At 42.1% G+C, this 25089-nt stretch overlaps 1 pseudogene; it reads left to right on the forward strand.

The window, feature by feature from the left end:
- The first annotated feature begins 8051 nt into the window (after positions 1-8051).
- On the forward strand, positions 8052-8528 carry LOC148011305 (cryptochrome-1 pseudogene; annotated as a pseudogene).
- The last annotated feature ends 16561 nt before the right edge of the window (positions 8529-25089 follow it).

The following is a 25089-nucleotide window of genomic DNA, read 5'->3' on the forward strand; positions in this document are numbered from 1 at the left end:
ATGAGGAAAGGCGACATCTCATCCAACGCCCATCAACCTCCTGAGGAAGGCAAAGCGCTCAATAGTGAGGTTCTTCATGAGCAGATCTGCAGGATTCTCGTCAGTGGAGATCTTGACAAGATCAACAGACTTGTCCTCCACGACACCGCGTATGAAGTGATACCTCACCTCAATGTGTTTCGTCTTCGCATGGAAGACCGGATTCTTAGCCAACTGAATGGCACTCATAGAATCCGAATGCAGTGTAGGTGTAGCATCAATCCCAAGGTCAACAACTAGACGGCCTAACCATATGGCCTCCTTGCAAGCCTCAGTGGCTACAACATACTCGGCCTCAGTGGTAGACAAAGCCGTACACTTCTGAACCCTGGACATCCAAGAGACAGCCCCTCCAGCATAGGTGAATACATAGCCAAAAGTGGACTTCCTACTATCTGCATGTCCTGCATAATCGGAGTCAGTGTACCCCACGACCCCTGTATCCTGGCTGCCATAGCAAATACACATATCTGTTGTGCCCTTCAGGTACCTCATGATACCCTTCACGGCATCCCAATGTCTGTTGCCAGGTGTAGCCATATAGCGTGCTACAACACCAACTACATGCACAATATCTGGACGAGTGGCTATCATGGCATACATCAAACTGCCCACGGCTGAAGCATAAGGGATCTTGGCCATCTCGGCCCTCTGCTCATCTGTCTGCGGACAATCGGCCTGTGATACCTTCACATAAGAAGGTAATGGACAGCCAATAGGCTTTACGTCCTGCATGCGGAAGCGTTCAAGGACTTTATGAATGTACTCCCGCTGTGAGAGATACAAAAGCCCCTGATGCCTATCGCGCTTAATGCGCATCCCAAGTATATGTGAGGTCTGTCCCAAATCCTTCATCTCAAAGCTCTTCTTCAGCTGAGATTTAAGAGCATCTAGCTCATCATGAGCTTTCCCTGCTATCAGCATATCATCAACATAGAGTACCAAGATAAGCAAACTGCCATCACGGGCTTTCTTCGTGTAAAGACACGGATCCATAGCACTCCTGCTGTAGCCCTGTGACTGCATAAAGGCATCAAACTTATGATACCATTCCCTAGGTGCCTGCTTCAAGCCATACAAGCTCTTCTTCAACTTGCACACTAGGTGCTTCGTGCTAGGTTCTGCAAAGCCCTTAGGCTGATCCATATAGATCTCATCATGCAAGTCCCCATGTAGAAAAGTCGTCTTGACATCCATCTGATATAGATCTAAGTCAAGTTGTGCAACCAAAGCCAAGACTAAGCGCAGGGTGGTCATCTTAACCACAGGAGAGAAGACCTCATCAAAGTCCACACCATGTTCCTGCTTAAAACCCTTTGCTACCAATCTAGCCTTGTATGCCGGCTTGGGGTGTCCAGGGGTACTTTTCAGCTTGTACACCCACTTGCATGGCAAAGCCTTCTTGCCCTTAGGCAAGGCAACCAAATCCCAAGTCTCATTCTTATGCAGAGAGTCTATCTCAGACTGCATAGCCCTCTCCCAGGAGTGACTGTCACCCCTGCGCATAGCCTCATCATAAGTGAAAGGCTCTCCTACATCTGTAACCAAAACATAATGCATAGAGGGCTGAAATGTGTCAGGTGGACGTCTGTCTCTAGCAGACCGTCTCATCGCAGGCTCTACTACCTGTCTAACTGCCTGTCCAACACCCTGGCCCTGTGGAGGAACTGCTGCACGCTGTACTACTGGCTGTGCTGGAGCTCTAGGCTCCTCCTGAAAGATCACTCTGCGGATCTCAACCACCTTCTCAGGCTGCCTGTGCATCTTGTCTTCATGGAAGACGACATCATGGCTGCGTACTATTTTCCGCGCCTGCGGATCCCATAGGCGATAGCCCATCTCTCCTGACTCACCATAGCCAAGGAATATGCATTTAATGCTCTTTGGATCCAATTTACTCCTCTTGTCCTTGGGCACATGGCAGAATGCCTCACATCCAAAGACACGGAGATGTGCATAAGAGGGTGGCTTACCAGCCCAAACTTCCTCTGCAACCTGGAAATCCAATCCACTGGAAGGCGATCGGTTTATGACATGCACTGCCGTACTAACTGCCTCAGCCCAAAAACTCTGGGGTAGGCCTGCATGGCTAAGCATAGAGCGCACACGCTCCTGAATAGTCCTGTTCATGCGCTCAGCCAAACCATTCTGGGGTGGGGTGTAAGGGGCGGTCAACTGACGCTTAATACCCCTGTCATCACAAAACTGCTCAAAAGCACGTGAGACATATTCTCCCCCATTGTCAGTCCTAAGGCATTTCAGCCTATACCTAGTCTGGTTCTCAACTAGAGCAAGCCATCTCTGAAAAACTGCCAAGACATCGGACTTCTGCTTTATGGGATAAGCCCACACTTTCCTAGAAAAATCATCAATGAAGGTAACAAAGTACTTCGCGCCACCCATAGACATGCAAGGCATAGGCCCACAAACATCGGAATGCACTAATGCCAAGGGCTCACTCATGCGTGGCCTACCCGATTTCTTATGCGTAGACCTATTCTGCTTACCATAAAGACAATGATCACACGAGTCAAAATATGCATAATCCAAAGGCGGAAGATACTGCAAACCAGATAACATTTTCATTCCCTTCAAAGACATATGCCCCAAACGGGCATGCCAAAGTGATACATGTGGGATAGAGCCCACTGCCAAAACATGGTCTAGAGAAGACCCAGATACAACAAGAGGATAGAGGCTGCCAGCCTTGGCGCCTCTAGCAAGCACAAGTCTGCCTTTGGTAATTTTCCAGGCAGAATCCCCAAAACATACATGAAATCCTGCATCATCCAGCTGTCTTGCAGACATAAGACTGCGCGTAAGCGCAGGTACATGACGTACATCAGTAAGCAAAAATGAACTGCCAGTGGAAAACTGCAACTGAATATCACCCATGCCCACAATGTCAAGAGACCTGTCATCTCCAAGTCGGACTGAACCAGATATAGTGCGGTAAGAGTGGAACCACTCACAGTAAGGCGTCACATGGAAGGACGCACCTGAATCCAATAACCAGCACTGTGCATACATACTAGGTGTCTCAGTCAAGTGTGAAGCATCAGAAGAACTAGCTGCAAGTATAAATTCATCACCACCATCGAACTCCTCAGTCTGCGTGACATTAATTTCCTCAATCTTGACGCTGGACTTTGTAGGTACTATGCTGCGATCAGAGGACTTCTCCTGCACTTTATCTTTCCCCTTATCCTTGCGCTTCTCATTGCGCAACTCATGACACTGTGGTCTAATATGGCCCTTTTTCCCACAATGATGACAAGTGACATTTGCATTGCACCCACGCGACTTACTACGTGACTTGCCACCACGAGATTTAGACCGACCCTTCTGCGAGTCACGGCCTCGGCCATTACCACGGTCATACCTGTCATTCCTACCTCTAACTGTCAAAGCATGACTACCATGAGAGGCATCCAAGTTTTTGCGATTCACCTCTTCCTGAAGAAGAGCACTCTCAACATCTGCCAATTTTAGAGTAGCACTAGAGGCACATAGGGTAGTGCGGAATACATCCCATGACTCATTCAGAGTCCCAAGCAAGAAAAGAGGAGTTACTTCCTCTCCAAAGGTGATATCCTGCGAAGTCAGGTTCTTCAGTATAGCATGGAACTGGCTCAAGTGAGCAGACATAGTCACATTATCCTTCATGCGCAGATCCATAAGCTGCTTCAACCAGTACATCTGACTCGCCGGACTTTTCTTATCATAAAGATTCTTGATCTTATTCCATAGATCCCATGCACTCTGTGCTTCCTCAAATACATTATAATGTACTTGTTTAGTGAGAGACAATACAATCGTGGACTTGCATAGCTCATCAAGTTCAAGCCAGTCGTCATTGTCCATAGTTTCAGGCTGCTCCCCACTCAACCAAAGTGGCTTAATCTGAGATTTCTGCACCAAGACCTGCCAAATTTGACTCTTCCAATAAGAGTAGTTGGTACCATCCAACTTTGTAATGTTAAAGATGGCACTATCATGCGAAGATGACGCCATTATGCAGGCTAGAAATGCCCAAACAGTCCAAAACTGCTTGCTCTTTTACTGCAGAAACTGCCCAAAAATGACCAAAACGGGGTCCAAAGGGTGAGCAAAGTGTGCCAAAAGTTGCTGCCCACTTAGTACTAGGTGCGGTATACCAAATCAGGATATTTCAGCATGAAAAGTACACCTCAGTCCACCAATAACTGCTTGCTGTGATAAATTGCAGGTATGCAATCTAGAGAGCAAACTGTCCCAAAATAGGATCCAATGTCAAGCAAACAATGCTAGGTCCAAAGCCGGCATGAAACAGACATAAGCAAGGTCAATGACAGTGAAAAGAACATGAGCTCAACACCAAAGCATGTCAAAATAACATCTGCCAGTGAAAGGCACACCCCCAGACACTCTAGGCAAAGTGTTCCTGTAACTGCCAAAACCTGACACAAATAGGTGTCTGCTCAAAGAGAAAGATCCAAATATGAGACTCGGCTCATAAGCATCCTGTGAACCAAGAGTACATCAATGCATATCCATAAAGATCAGAGTATGATCCCAAAGTCTCAATGCGTATGTAGCTGCTCAAGACATAAACTGCTCCAAATACATGTAAGTGCTCCAATAGCATGCAACTGTCAAAGGTCAAGCAAGCATGTAAAATGCTCCCACTGGCACAAAAGGCGTACAAGGCGAGCTTAGAAGCTCAGACAACCCAAGAGAAAGCACCAATGATAAGTGACCCTGTCAATGCATCAAGCGCATACAAGAGAGCATGACATACATGAAGCACCGGTCATATTAACCATGAAGCAATATATAAGCCCAAATAAGCTCTCGGTCAACTCAATGACATCCAAATAGCAACCAAGATCAGTGATCAAGTAAGCCGAGAATGCTCAAATACATCCAAATCCAAGCTCCAAATGTCGGTATGGCATACACGAACCAAATAGCATATGTCACGAACCAAAGCATGTAATGCAAAAGCCTAACTGTCAAGCAGAGACATGAGGCATAGGCGGTCCATGAGCATGCCAAGTCGGTCCAAATGCTAGTGAAGATGGAGCTAATGCGAAGCTCAAAAGCATCCCATAATCTCATACATATGCTCCAAGTCGTCCCCAAATGTCAGAGACATCATGCCAAAGCTCAAAGCATACATCCGGTATCGGTAGGTAAGTGCCAAAGCATGTAAAGTACCTTCAGCCCACTGTTATTCCAGCATGTATTTACTGTTCTAAATAGTAGATTTCAGCCCCGAATTCAAGCCAAAATCATGGTCAAACCAAATGCATACATCCCCAATACATCCGGGTAGGAAATAGACCGCATATGGGCATCAAACAAGGTAACCGGAGTAGGGTATAAGCATCAAATGCCAATGCCAAGTGTGGCTGCCCTGTTTCCAGCACTGTATAACAGTAAATAACAGTCCCAAATCAGCCAATATTTCAAGCCAAAATCATGGCATAATCATGTGCATACATTCCCAAGGCACTAGACATCATGTAGACCGCATACGGGCATCAAATAGCACAACCGGAATGGAGTATAAGCAACAAATGCTAATGCCAATGGTGCTGCCCTGTTTTCAGCCTGTTATGATAGTTTATGACAGTCCCAAATCTGAAGAAATCAGCCCCGAATGATCAAGACCAATGCCCAAATCTTGAATGACATCAAACATGAAGTCTATAGCCCTCTTGATCAAGGTAGAGAGCAAGAAGCAATGGCCAAGTGTGGAGCTGAAGTAGATGAGTGCTCACAGCCTGGAAAAAAATGATGCAATCAGCCCTGTTGGTGCTGAACTTGCTGTTGCTCCACATGGGCTGAAAAGGGGGTAATGGGGGGCTCAAGAAGGGCCTATCAAAGGCCTATGACAAGCCTCTTTGAGCCTTGATAGGTGTAAGGCACAATATGAGGGGAATAAGCTTCAAGAGTTTGAAGCCATGGCTGCCCTTGCTGTTTGCAACCTATAGACTGAAATAAAACCGTGAAAGAATGATCAAATACCTCAGTATCAATGCCTTGAAGGTGCCTCAATAGGCTAGGAAGGTGCTCGAGAAGCCGGGGAGTGACGGGAGCTCGGGGAGATCGGATATGGCTGCCGGGATGGAGACCCAATGTGTGAAGCGAGTCGATGCGAAGGTCGGGAAGCACCGATTCGAGCTCGAGCAAGAGAATGCCAAGCTCTGATACCAGTTGAAAGGTGAGAAGGATCGAAGCTTGCACGCGAGCTATGGCGGGAGAGCAAGAGCAAGAAAAGAGAAAGACAAGAAATGGGAACTCCAACAGTCACAATGTGTGACCCGGCCTTCCTTTATTCAAACTGTCACTAAAAGAATAAAGAATAAAGTGACGTGACGGGCGCCCGCCACCTGCAGTGTTCAGTGGCGGGTACTATCAGTGTAGTAATACACGGGGCGGGACGGCGGAGGCGCCTTTACCCCCAACAGGTTGCGCACAAAAAACATGGAGGCTCAAGAGAGACACCAAGGAAAAGGGGTTTCTATTGCAAGAAAATCTTTATTGTATCATCAATAATCTTTTGTTTCATTCTTTAGAGAACCACAACAAGTAAAAGAACAAATCTTCATGCAATGTCATAGTAGATATTGTTGAAATGTGCAATGTCCAATTATTGGAATATTGTTATTGGTACCCTAGAGGGGTATCATTGTGTGATTTATGGTAGCCACATAGGTGGATGTGGACTTCATGGATAGATGTGGGACAAGGGTCACCACAAGTTGAATGTGGATCAGAGGATGCCACATAGCAGGCTATTGTCTTGAGGTTCTCTATATAAGAGACCTGCCACTGTATGATCATTAAGCATTGGAATATATTGTTGAGTGTTGCCTACATCGTTGTCTCTCCATTATGGATTTCCTTGTGTATTTTGATCCTCCATAGCATTGCACTAATCTTGCATTGCCCTAGGCTTAGTGGCGGTCTCATTTAGTTTCTTATCATGGTATCAGAGCTGGTCATCCGCTAAGCTTAGGTAGATTAGTGTGTTTTCTTTCATGTCTTTTGTATAGAGAAAAAAAAAAATGGCAACACTCTATCATTAGGGAGAGTTTGTGTGAGATTATGCCTTTGCTGTATTTGAAGTAACCCACGAAAGTAGTAGTCCTGAGTTGAAGTTTTCTACTATGATAAAAGAAGAACTGTGCAGGTTGCTGCAACAAAGGAAGTTGCTCCCTATGGAAGCTGCTGCTGCCAAGAGAAGAAGACTCCCTGCTCATGGAAGAAGCAGGAGGATGTTGCTATTGAGAAGTCAAGAAAGAAGCTGCCGTGAAGAAAGGAGAGAGTTGTTGCAAAGAAGAGATGCTGCAAAGATTGTTGTTGACGTTGCCCTTGCTAAGTTGTTGTTCAAGAAGGTCAGCAAAGGAGTTACAAGATGGTTGCTGATGCAATGACACTCATGACAGGGAGCTGCTGAAAATGATTGCAGTGAAAGGGATACTGAAGAAGGAGCCGGCACTGCCCTTCTCAAAATGGATCACGAGGTTGCCATTGTTATCCTTGCTTATAAGGAAGATGTTTGGAATAAGCGTGATCTGTTTCAGCTCGTGGAAGAGTTTTTTGACAACAGCAAGCTGCGCAGAAATTGCAAAAATTTTGAAGAACGTAGTGGATGAACGGAGAAAAGAAGTCACTCATGAAGATCAGGATCTCTTGGCGGCACTTCTAAGACAGAACATGGCAAATCAACATAACATCGACTTGATAATTTCTTTGCTCATGGCTGGCTACGAAACTACATCCATGATCATGACCTTGGCTGTAAAGTTTCTCACTGATCATCGAGTTGCTCTCATGCAGATACGAGTGAGCCCACCTAAGCCTTGCCGCTTTAGAGTTCTGTACCGCTGCTGAATGCTCCATCCCAGTGCCATCTTCATCTCGATTTCTGCATAAGCTTTTGCAACATTGCCGTTTGTTGTTCTTAAATAGCTCCAAACTTGAGGACGAAGTCTCCTTCAAAAGGACGAGAAAGAACAAACATGGCGGCTTGCACAGTGGTCTGGTTTCGCAGAGACCTGAGAGTGGAGGATAATCCAGCGCTCATTGCGGCGGTTAGGGCAGGAACTGTGGTGCCCGTCTTCATCTGGTCCCCAGAAGAGGAAGGCCAGTTCCTCCCTGGAAGGGTCTCCAGGTGGTGGCTCAAGCAGAGTTTGATTCATTTGGATGAGTCTCTTAGGAGCCTAGGTGCCAATCTCGTCATGCGGCGATCGAGCAGCGCCCTCTCTGTTCTCCTTGAGATTGTGAAGGAGTCAGGAGCAACTCAAGTCTTCTACAATCATCTCTATGATCCCCTATCCCTTGTGCGGGACCATCGTGTGAAGCAAGGACTTTCTCAAGCAGGTATCTTGGTGAATACTTTCAATGCTGACCTGCTGTATGAGCCTTGGGAAGTCAATGACGAGCAAGGCCAACCTTTCACGACATTTGCGGGCTACTGGACTAAGTGTATGGTGTAAATGGTCTTATCTTGTGTGGTTTGAAACAAGCCTTAGCCCCTTAGCCTCTTATCCTTTCCATACCACTCCCTAAGATGAATCTCCATATGGAATATCTTTGGGAATCAAAATATATGTCAATCTTGGTTGTGGCAAGAGCCACATATTTAGTCAATGGCATATATGGCATAGATATTTTTGTGTCAAATCTAGTGACACATGTATTGAAAGATTGTGAACAATGATGTGCTCATTCACAATCTATACCTATGGATGTATTTTTATGACACCTTTATTTGCGGGTGTCTTGCCCTTGCATGGACATAAAATGGATGTAATTCTCTCACCCATGTTTATGAGGGTCCTCTGCCCGAGCCCACGGGTGCTCAAAAAGGATATTTGATTGTGGTGTGCAGGAGTAGTGTACGTTGATGATGCACTACTTGGGTTGGTTCCTTCTCCCTGACACATGGGGTGTCTAAAAAGCACTTGGGTGGTTCCGCCCGAGCAGCATGGTGCTCGAAATGGACTTGAGGTGTCTAGGTTGCTAGACACATGCACACACATTTGTTGAACACTCCAATTTGTCATTGAGGGGGAGTGTTGAGAGAGTGAGTTTGGCAATGCCAAATCATTGGGGGTGAGAGGTGAGATGGTCACATTGATTGTACATTGAGGAGGGGTGTTGAAATGTGCAATGTCCAATTATTGGAATATTGTTATTGGTACCCTAGAGGGGTATCATTGTGTGATTTATGGTAGCCACATAGGTGGATGTGGACTTCATGGATAGATGTGGGACAAGGGTCACCACAAGTTGAATGTGGATCAGAGGATGCCACATAGCAGGCTATTGTCTTGAGGTTCTCTATATAAGAGACCTGCCACTGTATGATCATTAAGCATTGGAATATATTGTTGAGTGTTGCCTACATCGTTGTCTCTCCATTATGGATTTCCTTGTGTATTTTGATCCTCCATAGCATTGCACTAATCTTGCATTGCCCTAGGCTTAGTGGCGGTCTCATTTAGTTTCTTATCAGATATCTCCCACGAATTTAATAGAATCAACCATAATCTTCAATATCTTCACAAAATCCATCAATAGAACAAGGAATACAAAATAATACACTATTTTTCAATGGAAATAATCACATATGATTCATCTTCATTGTCTTCATAGTTCTCTCTCTATCTCTCATAATAGATACATTGTTTTTAGGCATAGAACTGAGTTTCTCTCACTTCTCTCTCTCATATACTCTTGCTCTCTCAATAATACATCATAGCCTCACTAGAATACTCAAGAATGGCACTCAATTCTCCTCTATTGTTTGTGGATATACCTCCCAAAAGGTATGTCAGATGTGAAGACACACCAGAGACATCATACTGTCCCGTGAGATCTAGCTTCTGTCATTGTTCTTCTATAACCTTCTATGAATCTTCAACAGCTACTTCTTCACTTCAATTAGCTTAAATAGAGCTTCCATTCATCCTTTCCTAAAACAAAAATACTTCCCAAAACATCCATGCATCTAACACAAAACTCAACAGAAACAAATAGCACAGACCACAGAACAATAGGACAATAGAAGAACAGAACTATAGAAGCTATAGAGCCTTATAGAAGATCAACAAAGACCATAAAAACCATAAAAACCAAACCAAAACCAATTCAATATTTCATAAAAATTTTAGCACAACCTCAACCATCTCTCAAAATATTCATTCAATCATCTCAACTACCAAAACAAAAAAAATAACAAAAGAAAACATAAGAAAATTAGACCTTACAGAACCAAACATAAACAGTCCAAAAACATATCTTTTCAGCACTCAACACATCTTTCAAGTTCTTCATCAAATAGAGGAAGATTATATCTTCATCAACCATTCTTGAAGCATGGGGCAATAATGGAGTTCATATGAAGCTAGGAGTTTATGCTATATTTAAGCATACTGAAATTGACATTTCTGTGGATCTTTATAAGCTGAAGGCAGTCCATCCTTGTGTGAGGAATCTACATCAACTACATCTTCACTTACAAGCATAAGAGGTATTTTCAATCATCTTTAATCTCTCCCTTCTGAATCCAAATGCTGACTAATCCAATTGATGAAAGAGGGATTAACGTGACTTAGAATTCCAATTATTCTCTTAAATGCACTTCATGAACAATCCATTTAGCTATCCTAGTGATTAATTACTGATTGATCACTTATATTCATTGAAAATAATCACTTTTAATACCTCCAATTCTCATCCATTTTGCTCTACCCTTGACATTCAACTATTTGCCTCTTGTTTCATTGTCTTGAATGAAAATATTTTCCAATGGTAAGTGAAATAAAATTGTGAAATAATGGGTCACTATTGCAGATATTCCTTACCTATCCTCACTTCATTTTCAGTCCAATTTCTTCCAAACTCATGCATATAATGAAACGACAAACAAATCCTTTCCAATACATGCATTTCATGATGTCTTCTTAATCTAGCATTGATCTGCCATGTCTATACCCACGAGGAAAAGTGGATGTCAGGCGAGTTGGTAGGACAAAAGAGAGGTGGCCCTCCCCTATTGATAAGGACCATGAAGGGGAGCACAAACTGGCTTGAGAGGGAAATTTGCACACCCCTCAAGTCTCAGATCCCACGCATTTAAAGTTTATGTGTAGGTACCACTCAAAGGCACAAGAATTCGACCTTCGGCTTGGTATATTTGGCATGGGTTACATGATGTAAAGGCAAATGTATGGTAGCATAATGCAATGCAATTGGAAAATTGGAACAGAGTTATGTTGATGAAGATGTATGCTACTAGTGGCATTTGTTACTTGGATCAACAATAAAGAATTGGAACAGGGTTTTCAAGCAAGGTTCCATTGATTGGATCCTTATTTTGTAGCTTTTTATAGTGGGATTATTCAATCCTTTGGTTACTTGTAGAGGCTATTCTCAATGTTGGCAGATGTATGGAGTTCCTTTTTGCAGGTCTACATAGTCGGTACATGCATGAAAGGATGGCACAAGTCATTGAATGACCATAGCAAAGCATTCACAGGTTGTAGGAAATTCCAGACATCTACAGTAAATTGCTTAGAGAATTTAATATATTCAACCACTTTTAATACTTGATAGCTCATTTGAAAGGGGACATCCTAAGCTTTATACAGCCAAGAAGTTGGTCATTTGGATCATTAGAGCTCAAGATATTTGAGTTTTTCCTTTTCCATACATCCAAGACAAGACGTCACCTATGGCTAAAAATAAAAGAAAGGAACCCATTATGGATACCATCAGAGAAGGTTTAAGGGACTTGGTGCCCCAAGAAGAACACCAAGGAAAAGGGAATTCTCTTGCAAGAAAATCTATCTTGTAACATCAACAAGCTTGTTTATCATGTTTCATATGATCACAATGAAGAAAAGAACACCAGGCGCACAACAAATCTTCATGCAGCATCATGTAGATCTCCCACGAATTTAATAGAATCAACCATATTCTTCAATATCTTCACAAAACCCATCAATAGAACAAAGAGAGCAAAGGAATACACCATCTTTGAATGGAAATACATCACATAGTATTCATCTTCAATATCTTCATAGTCTTCTCTCTCAATCTCTCATATATAATCACTCTGTTTTTGTAGAATTGGCTATCTCTGACTCTCTCTCTCTCTCTTTCTCTCAATCATACATCATATCCTCACTAGAATCTCTCAAAAATCACTCTCAATAATCCTTCTTAGGTCGTGGATACCTCTCCCAAGATGTATGTCTGATATGAAGAGTCACTAGAGCCACTACAGTGTCCTTTCATAGCTCACTACTGTCACTTCACTCTAGTCTTCACTTGAGTCTTCAGCAGCTATTTCTTTCACTTCTTTTAGCCCTTTTGCACTTGTATTCACCTCTTTCCAAGGCTAGAAAATTTTCCCAAGCTACACTCTCATCCATCAGAACACATACAGAAGCATATAGAACAGTCACAGAACAGTGCCAGAACAGCTACATTACAGAACAGAACAGAGACAGAGACAGAGACTCTACAGAAGACTTACAGAAGGTTACAGAAGATCATCAAAACCACATAACTCATACTCAAACCATTCCATACTCTCACAAACCATTCAATAAGCTTTCACAATATCTCAATATTCATCAATCAATACTCCACCCCTCCTTACAGAAGACAATCAGAACAAAACAGACCAAAACAGAGCAAAACAGAAGGTATACAGAACCAATCAGAACCTATCAAAACATCACAGAACCACTAATAAACATCATGAACTTCCAAAACACAATCAATATCATCCAAAACACTCTCAAACCACTTCCAAACCAATCAATCATCTCATAAAATCAACCATTCAGCTCTCAAAAACAACAAAAATCAGCCAAAAAACAAGTCATTTCAACACTCAACAGGACTATTAGCTGGATAAAGAGCGCGAAGCTTCACAAGAGGCTATTTACCTTGAGAACCATGATAATGAGGAGCTAGAGATAAGTTCAACACATGCTGTATTAAAAAAACAAGTGAATGGGGTTGGTACTACTCATGTCTCCTACTGATTCTAACAGTTTTCAACAACTCTTCAACGACATAAAGGATATGAAATCGGGTATTGATAAGCTTGTGGCTCTCTTGAGTGAGAGGATATTACCTACAACTATTGAAAATGCTCCAAGTCTTCCCATTGTTCAAGAGCAGTCAAAGACCACAACTCCCAAGGTTGTTGGGCACTTTGAAGTTGGAGAGCTATCAAGAGCTCATCCCTGTCATTTTCAGCCTCAATCTCAACCTCTTTATCAACCCAAGACCTACACTAGCCCTCATGGATAGGATTTGGAATATAAAAATCATGCTAACTCAAGGCTTGATGATGGCACAGATGGATGCCATCCTTTTTACAAGTCTTTTTATGGACAGCCATCTACTATCCCTAAATCTACACTTGAAGAGAAGGCTAAAGAACAAAGGTCGTATCATGGTCAAGCTAGTGGAGGTAATAATTCTCATGGGCAGCACCTTTACAATGGACATGGTCATGTAAATTTAGATCCAAATTTTTATGGACAGAAACATCATGTCAATAATAATCATATACATAATCAGCCCTCTAAACAAGGCCCTCATTCAAATCAGTTTTGGCCTCATCAAATAAGTGGACAACAACCACCAATGAATGCCACAAAAAATATGCACTCTCCAATGTATGGACATCAAGTCTATGGATAGCCTCATGCTGTTGGCAACTCTTTCTCTCCACTGCAAGGACAAAAAAGAGCATTTACAGCATGTTAGAGCATCTTTTGACATATTGCAGAGTCACAAGTTGTTTGGTAAAGCAGCCAAATGTACATTCATGGCCAAAGAAGTAGAATACTTGGGACATATTGTTGGAGAAAATGGCATCAAGGTTGACCCGAAAAAGGTCCAATGTGTGAAAGATTGGCCTACTCCAACAAATGCCACTTCATTGAGGGGATTTCTTGGTTTGTCTTCTTTCTAGCGAAGATTTATCAAGAATTATGCCCATGTGGTTGCACCATTGACTAATAGGTTAAAGAAAGAAGCTTTCTTTTGGGATGAAATAGCCGACAAAAGCTTCAATGATCTGAAGCAACTCCTCATTTCAACACCTAGATTGGTTTGTCTTGCCCTTTCTAAGGTCTTTGTGATCTATGAGGATGCTAGTGGGAGAGGATTGGGGGTTGTTTTAGCCCAAGAACATGGTGTCATTGCATAGGAGATCAAAAAATTTGATGAAAAAGAGAGGCAAATGCATGTATATGAGTAAGAGATGTTAGCTATACTACATGCACTCAAAAAATGGCATCATTACCTCTATGGAAGTCACTTTAAAGTGAAAAGTGACCATAGGGTGTTGAAGTACTTCCTCTCACAGCCTAACTTGTCTCTTAAGCAAAGAAGGTGGTTGGTAACTCTTCAATCATATGATTTTGAGATTGCATACACGACTAGAAAAGACAATGTAGTGGTGGACGCGCTCTCTAGGATGTGGGCATGTAATGTATCTACCGTCTCCACTATATATAAAGATTGGATAAATGACATACAAGAGGTAGTGTAGCATCTTTGTATGGAGCAGTTGGGCTAAGGATATGTTGAGAGTTATGTAATCCTACCCATGTGACAACCTCTTTGTATGGAGCAATAGGGCAAGACTCAAATAGTTTACTAGAGAGCATACAAGAAATGCAGGATGCCCAAATCCCATAAGCATAGTGGAGAAAAAGGGAACTATCATGAGCCTATAAAGTGATGTACCTTATTATCATTAAATGATGAAATACTATTCTACTTTGTCCTCTTAACTTTTGGTCAGTCAGCTCATTAGCTCAGTTTCCACCTCTATCTCCACTTGACCTTCTATGGCAGCCATAGACAATAGGATATACCTCAACTGGAGCTTCTATATCTCTCTCCAGAGGTCATATCTTCCAATAATTCCTTCTAGAGATATCTCCCTATGCTTAGGACACTTCCTCCTAGCACTTCAAATGCTGACATTGGTGATCTGTAGCTCTAGTATTGCGTAAATTTGGAGTCACTGCCTAATCTGTGCCTATGTCTGCGCCTGTTCGTACAGTCTACTCCATGCCTATAGTCTGTGATGTTGATGATTATCATGGGGCAACTAAAGCTTTATACCTAAGCTCACTCCCACTCAAAGGGTTTCCTAAATGATCACCCGTATGAGCTGCAATCAGAAAAAAACCAGGTCCCTATCTGCAAACCCTAAAGGACAACTATAGCCATTTCACTTGAAGCTCACTTTTTTATTCATTTTCTCTCTCCTACCACTTAAACCAAGCCTACTTCCACTTTGATTCACTGATTTAATCAGTCTCTAGTAACATTTTCCTATCAAACCAGTAAGAAGGGGAGACTTTGGAAGATTTGAAGACCTCAAGTCAAAGCATCCAACACCAAGCTCAAGTCCTTCTCCCACTTCAGTTTTTCACTTCATTCCAACTCACTAAAGTCTATGCTATTATACAAGATTCTTATGAGACCTTTGATCTAACAATCCTTTCACAAATAATACTCCTAAAAATTATAAGCACAACCAATAATGTGGGCGAGTGCTCAAAACACCTACTAAGGTGGAGTTTCTTTTTGAACACTTAGCATTCAATCATCGAATTTTTCTTGCCTCGATGAGATTGGCCATGATGCATCTATATATGAATCCTCGATGTTATCATCCATATCCCTCACATGACAAAGGTATCCTAGGTACAAGTCCTCTTACTCCTGGATGAGTAATCTACGCTTCATCCATTGATTATCCTTGCAATAGGAATCGCCATTGGCCTTTAGTAGGAATTACCATCACTATTATTATTTTAATATTGCATAGTGGGATTTGACACCGCCATCACTTGTACTTTTTAGCACATTCAAGAATTACCTCATTGCTAGTTTGATCTCACTCATTTGAGGCTAATGCTGATGCCAAACATGAAGATTTTCAAGTGGATGCTTCTCATGAAGAGTGACATAATCATTGTTGGTTATTTAAACTACATGGAAGACTTGTTTGACCTATTTGCAAGAATAAATGTAGTTGCCCACACTAAAGTGCAATCAATGATCTTATTTGAAAATTTTGAAGACATTCCAGCTGCCTTGGTAATCATGCAAATCTCAAAAATGGTGGTACCTTTGCTTGAGGGGGACATGAAGACTAATGCAAGCAAAGTCAATAAAGAAGAAGACCAAAAAGACCATAAAAAAGAAAAAGAATACCATGAAGACAAAAAGAGCATCAAAGAAAGCAAAGTGGACTACATCAAAGAAGAGGACAAAGAAAAGAAGATCTGTTATGTCTACCATGACATATCTGATGAAGAAAACCATAAGGGCACGTTGATCCTTATCTCCATTTTTCGCTAGAACTTTTTATTATATGTGCATGCCATTAATGCTCCTGTCATATGCTTTGTAAAAATCCTCATGTAGCCTATGCAGAATAGCCTCTTGGGGAAGCTACTATATGTATATCCTCTACATCACGTGCGTTCAAGGCTAATTCATAAATATAATTTTTGAATATAAAACATAACCCTTTTCTATTAGATTTGTAAATAATCCATTTACATTAAACCCTTCTATATATTAAAAAAGTATAAATTTGGAATTTTAAAAATACCTTGCACGTGTGATGCACACATATATTCATGAGCAACTTACCCGAGAACAACTTCTACACACTTATGAGGCCTTGTAAGAGGCCCTGGATCTTAGCCATGTTTTTTGGTACCCACACTTAGCATTTTCTAGTGATAGCCTTTGGATGATTACCATGTTTGTGGCATACCCAAACTTAGCAAGGTTCTACTCATGATAGCCTCTGTACACTTACCCCTTTCATGGTTGTGATTGAGGAGGGGTGTTGAGAGTTATGCAATCACACCCATGTAACAGCCTCTTTATATGGAGCAATAGGGCAAGACTCAAACAGTTTATTAAAGATGATGCCTAAATCCCATAAGCACTGTGGAGAAAAGGAAACCATCATGAGCCTATAAGTGATGTGCCTTCTTATCATTCAATGATGGAATACTATTGTACTTTGTCCTTTCAGTCATAGTCAGTGTCATTCTTAAGATTGTGTTTATGGCTTCCATCTTGGAACCTAATTCACTTGAGTAACAATTGGTTTCTCTAATCTATGTCATCATGAACACTGTCTTTGTGTTCCATCCGCCATATCCATACTCTAGATCCATGCATTTCAATAGGATATGCAGGTTTGCTGAATCCCAAAGCATCCAAATTCAATGACAAGCTCAAATTCGTCCCTCGATGATCAATACATCATAGCATAACCCAAGACATACATCTGGAACCAATATGCATATGTCAAAGCATGAAATATAGCTTTAGCCCAAAAGTATTCATCATGCATTTACTGTTATAAACTGTGTATTTCCAGCCCCAAAATCAAGCCAAAATCATAGCATTACATGTAGCTTCAATCCCCCAATCAATTGGGATGCAATAGGCATCAAACCGGTTATGTAGTCATGCCCAAACAAGCATAGGCATACAAATACATGCTGTCTCAGATATCAAATCTATTGTAGAATATTTTGTCATCAAAATTTGGCAAATCCAACATCACCATTGCCTGAGAAGCATGCCAAAACCCCAAGTTAGACTCTTACCTTGCCTGAATTGGGTTCCAAATGCCGAGATATGACAAAAAGAGTGATTTTTGGGCTAGATTTTGAAACAGGCGCAAAAAAAACGTGAGCTAGCTGGGGGGGTCTGATGTCCCACGTGTCAACAATGGGGCCCAAAGGGGGCATAAATTAGGGTCAAAGAAGGCTTACACCAAGCCTTAGCAAGCCTTGATAGGCTAGAAGCAAGATCCAGGTGAAGGAATCTCCAAGAGGTGTGAGCTATGGCTGCCCACAACTTGTTTACAGCCTGTGAGACCTAAGAACTGAAGTAAACCCTAAAGAAAATGATCAAATACCTCTGATGTAATGCCCTGAAGGTGCCCAACAATACCGGGAAGGTGCTCGGAAAACTGGGGAGCGACGAGAGCTCGAAGGAGTTGGATATGGCTACCGGGAAGGAGACCCAAAGCAAGTAGGGAGTCGATGGGATGCTGAGAATGCCACAAACCAAGCTCAAGAGTCGGGAAGCCAAGCTCTGATACCAATTGAAAGGTGAGAAGGATCAAAGCTTACACTCGAGAGCTATGGCGGGAGAGCAAGAACAAGAAAGAGAGAGGCAAGAAATGGGAACTCCAACAGTCACAATGTGTGACCGGGCCTTCCTTTATTCAAACTGTCACTAAAAGAATAAAGAATAAAGTGACGGTGACCGGCCGCCACCTACAGTGTGCAGTGGCGGTGACTGACAGTATAGTAATACACGGGCGGCTAGGCAGAGGCGCCTTTACCCCCAACAAGTGCTACCTAACCAAAAGCTTATAAAGCATTGTACTTTCCTATCATTTGAATGCAATGTCATTGTATTTTTGTCCTTTCAGGCAATGACATCGTCTATACACACAAGATTATGTTTATGAGACCAAGCTTCCATCTTGGAACCTAGTTCACTTGTGTGACAATCATTGTCTCCAGGTCTATGTCATCATGAGTCTTGTCTTTCTCTTTCATTCTCCATAGCCATGCTTAAGATCCATACATTTCAACGTGGTATCAAAGCCATGGTGAGCATGGCTAAGGTCATCAAAACTCCTCTCTTAGCTTCTCTTCACCTCTGGTCAGCTCATGAGTTCATTCCTCACTCTAACTCCACTCCACTCTTTCTTTCATGGAAACCCATAGCCAGCATGCACCTACCCTACTTTGAGCTCTTGGATCTCTCAAACTAGGATATATCTCACCAATCTTCCTTCTATGGATGTCTTCTCCACTTTAGGATGCTCCTCTGTGTCACATCATAGTTTGACATTGGCGGTCTATAGCTCTAGGATTTCAAAATTTGTCATTGTTGCCATATTTGCACTATCTGTGGTTGTGTCTGTGGTCATACTACTGTCATGCTGTATCCAGGCCGCGATGTTGACAATTGACATAAGGCAATTGAATATTGGTCTATGATCTCTCTCCCCATCAAAGGATTCATCAAATGATTCATCTTGTGTGCTACAATAAGCAAAAAACCAATTGCCTGTCTTACAGACCCTAATCCACCATAGCTTCTTCAACCTCAAGCTCATAAATCTCATCATTTTCTCACTCCTCCAAGCCTACTAGAGTTCTTATCACTCTAACTTGAATTCCTACTTAGTTCCCGACAAAATTTTGGCATTCTCAAGATGCAACTCTTGCAGTTGCATGGTAGAAAAGTGACGATAAGGCTCAAGCCATCATAAAGCTTGAGATGGATGACAGCTATATCCCCCATATGGATACGTGTGGCATGTCCCATGACACTTGGAAAAGATTGGATACTTTGTCTGGTGCACAGTCAAAGTCTTAAAACCTAATACATCTCTTGCAACACATCTGAATTACATGGATCAATATCAAAATGGATGAAGATGTATGCATTGGTGTTTTGTTAAAAAGTCTACCTCTAGGTTACAATTATGTCTCCACTACTTTAATCAACATGCCAAATCCTAAACTTGTAGACATTCAGGCCTCTCTGTTAGAAGAAGAAAAGAAGATAAAAAATAAAGAAGATCCAAGTACTTCTAAGGATGAAGAAATATTGTATGTCAATAACCAGTACAAAGGAAAAAAATGATAAGCTAATTTGTGACTTTTTCAAAAAGACCGTACATATTGAAAAGTTTTGCCATGCCAGAAAGAGGCATCAAAAGGCCTATTTTGAAACTATGAAGGAAGAATAAGACCATGGAAATCCATAAGCATAGTGATGGAAAGTGCTACCTACCTAAAAGACTATAAAGCATTGTACTTTCCCATCATTTGAATGCAATGTCATTGTACTTTTGTCCTTTCAGGTACTGTCATTGTCTATACATACAAGATTGTGTTTATGAGTCCAAGCTTCCAACTTGGAACCTAATTTTCTTGTGTAATAGTCATTGTCTCTAAGTCTATGTTATCATGAGTCTTGTCTTTCTCTTTCAACCTCCATACCCATGCTCAAGTTCCATGCATTTCAACACCACCATATTTAGCTTGAATTCTAAGAATCAAGCTTCCTTTATAGTTTGTACTTCCTCTTGCTTACATTAGAAGTCACAAAGCTTCATGAAGAGGAGGCTATGGAGAGCATTACCATGGGAAAGTCAATTAGCAATAACAGTCATGGCTTGTAAAGGGCACGGAATTTGGTGCAAAATGTGCTAAATGGCAACCTGCACATGAGGTATTTAACCTCACTAATATGGTGCTTGATTAGGTTGTTGGAGAGAAGTCAAAAATCATGCTAGGTAAGTGTTTTTTATGGTAGAAGCCAAGGAAGGAAGTTATGAGTATGATTCATCCATGGAAACTTAGAGCAATCTAAGAGAGGAAAGAGAAACCCTTGTTTAACAAAAGTAATCCTAATTAAGCTTTTTTAAAACTCTATTAACTCCAATGAGGCATGGAACCTTCAAAATGGGCCTCTTCTTATCCACTAGTTGCCAAAATATCCATGACCCTATCATTTTTTCTTTTGATCTTCTCAAAGGGCTCGAAAATTGGTAAAGGTTAATGACAGGAAGCATTGACTAGTCACAATTTAAACTATACCAAGTCTTGTAACCAAATCTCGAACTCCAATTACCTTGGATGGTTTTGGTAACTAGATCTTGGCTTGAAAATGACCTTGCCATGAATCAAATTCATTCTTGATGGTTTCGAATGGTTTTACTGAGCTGAATGCTTTCTGATGACCTTTTGTATGGTATTGTAGACCTTCTGTTGAGCTTCTATAGATCCTCTGTATGCCTCTATAAGTGTTCTATGGGATGAATGTGTAGCTTGGGAAAGTTTTCTAGTCTTGGGAAGAGATGAATACAAGTTCAAAATAGCTCAAATAAGTGGAAGAAGTAGCTATTGAAGACTCAAGGAAAGACTGAAGCGACAATGACACTGTTGAGCTATGAAAGGACAATGTAGTGGCTCTGGTGACTCTTCATATGAGACATACCTCTTGGGAGGGGTATCCATGACCAAAGAGGGATTATGGAGTATTATTCTTCATTATTCCAATGTACTCTTAAGAGAGAGAATATGTGAAAGAGATAGAGCATGAGAGATAGCCAATTTTCTATGAGAAACATTGTGTCTACATGAGAGAGACTATGAAGACTATTCTTTTATGTTCTCTTGTTCTTTTGACAGTTTCTATCAAGAACATGAAGAATATATTGAAGTTCTGTTGTGATAAATCTGTGGGAAAATTGCTTTATGATGATGCATGAAGATTTGAGAAAATTGGTGTTGTTTCTCTTCTTGTGGTTGACTAAACTATAAAGAGCAGGCTTGTTGGTGTGAAAATATAGATTTTTTTGCAATAGATTCCCCATTTTTCTTGGTGTTCCTCTTGGAGCTCCAACTTTCCCAAGCTTGTAGGACTACATGGCTATGTACACAAACTCCTGCTTCTATGTCTACTATCCCCTTCTGTATAGTATCCCCTAGTGCAACGACAAGTAAAATAGCCTATATCTCAGTGCGTTCCCAAAATGCATTCACTTATGGAGACTTACACATTGGATTCATCATTAGGCTTGTAATGTGTGTCATAGTGTCATGATCAAGAAAGTCTTGTGGTTCATGTTTGTCAGTTTCTTCTACCCATTGCTTCAACCCTTGCCATGATGTAGGGTTTCTCCTAAGCAATTCTCCCAATGGCAATGTTATAGGAGTTTATATAAGTGTGTTTAGCAAGTTGCCAATTATCTTTCCCTCCTCGGCTTCATGATCTTCCTACCAATGCCCTTGGGTAGCTTGTCTATTCATGGCATCCATTCTCTGCCTATGCGGCTGTGCATGTGGTGATATCACCTCCCTTAGTCTCAAGTACATGGGAGAGGCTAGTGGGATCATGGTTGAGAGTTCATTGATCTCATCCTCAATGATAGATTCAACATCTTGCAAGTGAGATTATGATTCTTTTATCCATTCCTTGACCTTATCCATAACCTTTAGTTGTTGGTTGGGATTAGGGTAGTCTCTAGCTTTAGCCTTCCCTTCTCCCTCACCTTAAGAGCAAATGTTTATGCTTCTACTTCTATAACCCTCTTTACCTTTGTTAAGGTGGTCACACTCTCTGATTTGAGTATTAATTTTGCATCCATCCTCTTTTTTCTCCTTCATCACCAGCTCTTCTTCCCTATAGAAGCTGCATCTAGGTTGCTAGGTCTAAGTAGTGAGATACTGACCTACTTTGTTTGGGCTTGTGTTATGAAATTTACGGGGATGGGTGTGGCATTGTTGTCCAATGTCTTGACACAAAAGAGTTAGCGCGTCATAGATGGCATGATTATTGAACTAGTGGAGGGTTTCCAATCAGTGCAATTGACAAAGAGGTGTGTAACTCTATATTTAGGACACCTCAAGTCGGCCTTCTCCCTATTTTCTTACTCCTTTTCATAGCAATGGGATGAGATATACCCTAGATGATTGCATGTCCCACATGCCATAGGCTTATGTGTTAAAAATCAAGCTCACCATCAATGTGACTTCATCTATGATCGACATCTATGACAGCTAGTGTGCACAGCTGTCTACATGTGACTACATTAAATAAGTCAGGTTAGTAGTTAGTTAGTGACCTGACTAGAGTTAGTCAGTCTAGTCTACATTTACACTAGGTCACTTTATCTTGTTGAGTATGTGCTTTTTAGTTTAGTGTGTGGAACATGATGAAATGAGCTTGAGAGCCTGGAGGCTCATGGATATGGTGTTTTCCTTGTCTCTCTCACCTCTTTGAACATGGTATCAGAGCCTTACTTGGTGGACCTCCTGGAGCAAGAGGGAGTGATGATGATCTACAGTTGAAGACTTGTGTCATTTTTCTCAAACAGGCTGAATGCCATTGTAAACTGATGGTATGCATTGAGTGATTACCTACTCTATAGGTCAAGCTGCAGGTTGTGGCTTGTTCAGAGCCTTGTGGAGGGTGTATTGAGCACTAGTGTGTGCTCCATCAGCATCAAACTTAGCAAACAGAGGTGCTAGAGCAAAGGACAAATCTGCATGAACTGCGCATATTTCCTGCTCTCAGTTGTTGTTAGATATGATCAATGCCCCACCCTCATTAGGTGCTACCAATGATCCATGGTGCTCAAAGTTGTAAGGCCCCCATTATGAGGAGAAGCCAAATGTGAGCCCGGACATTGGTTGAGTCCTGACTCGTATATCAGATGAGGTCTATGTGACCGGATGGCAAAAAGGTGGCTGTTGTGGGTCTAATCTTTAGGTTAGACAGAGTGGTTAAGCTGGTAGCAACTCGAGGCGCATTGCATCGAGTTGTAGTGTAAGGGAGTTAAAAGGGGCCCCTATTATGGGGTCCGGGGGCCGCGGAAGTGGCCCCTGGCTGGGGGGTCCCAAGGGGGCCAGCGGCCCCCCTGGCAGGAGTCCGGGGCCAGCGCCCCCGGCCCGATGGTAAAGGGAATATTCCCTGGAATATTCCCTGGCCGACTAGTGGAGGCTCATATGGTAGGTCGGCGACCTAACGACCTTCGCGGGCTATAAAAGCTAAACCCTTTCGCAGCCATCTTACACTTATCTTTCACCGAGTCAGAGTTGTTGTTCCAGCTAGCCTTAATCTCTTCACCTATCTTCTGTCTAGATCGCCATCTAAGCTTCACACAGTGGAAGCGCACGGGTGGACAGAGCCATCTTTATATCAGTTGTTTGGGGTTAAAGAATTTACTGATTCTCCTCTTATCTATTGTGTACTCTCTATCTCTTTCTCAGATTCTGTTCGCTACGCCGTGTAATATTTTACATGGTATCAGAGCCCAGGGGGCTCTAGAGATCGGAGAGCGTGCAAGAGGCAAAGGCTTCAATAGCAAAGAGAAACTATGTCGACTCCGGGAAGCGGTTTTGGTGCATCAGGAAGCGGTGCAGGAGGTGGTGCTACTGTACCGGCTATTCAAACACTGAGGATTCGTCCACCAACCTTGAGTGAAGGCACGTTAGATGGTACAAACTACACCTTGTGGAAGTTCAAAATTACAACTATCCTTGATTCTTATGAGCTTCTGGAGACTGTGCTGGGGATTGACGCAGAACCACAGCCTACCCCCGACCCATCAAATCCTAGTGTGATGATTCCTCCGAATGCAGATCTTCTACGAGCTTGGAAACGAAGGAATGCAGATGCATTGTGTGCCTTAGTTACAAGCTGTTCTGATAGTGTTTTGACTCTGATTCAGCATACAACCAAAGCGTCAGAGGCTTGGAATGTACTAAGGAGTCAGTACGAAACGCAAAACCAAACAAGGATTCAAAACTTGGAGAATCAACTAGTAGCGGAGAAGTTTGCTGAAGGAGAGACGGTTGAAGCATTCATCATTCGGATTAAGAATCTGCGCGACCAAATGGCTGGCACTGGGATACAAAAGACTAGCAAAGAGCTAGCTCGGAGGTGTCTTCGGATTTGTCCACAAAAGTTTGATGGACTAGTAACTGCCCTTAATACTCAGGTGAGACCTCAAGCTTTGACATTTGAGGAGTTTTGTGCATTATTAATGGAGGAGGAGTTGAGGCTGAAAGCCCGAGAAGGAAGCAACAATGGAGATGCTGCATTCTCTGCCAATGCAAAAGGCAAAGGTGTTTCCTCCACCAAAAATGATAGTGACAAAAAGAAGAAGGGTGGCAAGAAGAAGTTTCAAGGAGAGTGCTTCTACTGTAAGAAGAAAGGACATGCAATTGTAGATTGTCGTGTCAAGAAGGCAGATGAAAAGAATGGTACCCTTAAAAGTAAAGGGAAAGAGACAGCCAATACGGCTGAAGCAGAGTTGGAATTATTCATGGCGACCATTGAGGAAGTGTGCTCCTCAGCGCAAGAAAAATCTACCACTGACTCATGGGTGTTGGATAGTGGGGCCTCCCGTCACATGACCAACAAGAAAGGTCTATA

This window comes from Lygodium microphyllum, chromosome 28 (assembly GCF_053477565.2).
Source record: "Lygodium microphyllum isolate KBCC chromosome 28, Lygodium_microphyllum_v1.1.10, whole genome shotgun sequence".
NCBI classification, from domain to species: domain Eukaryota; kingdom Viridiplantae; phylum Streptophyta; class Polypodiopsida; order Schizaeales; family Lygodiaceae; genus Lygodium; species Lygodium microphyllum.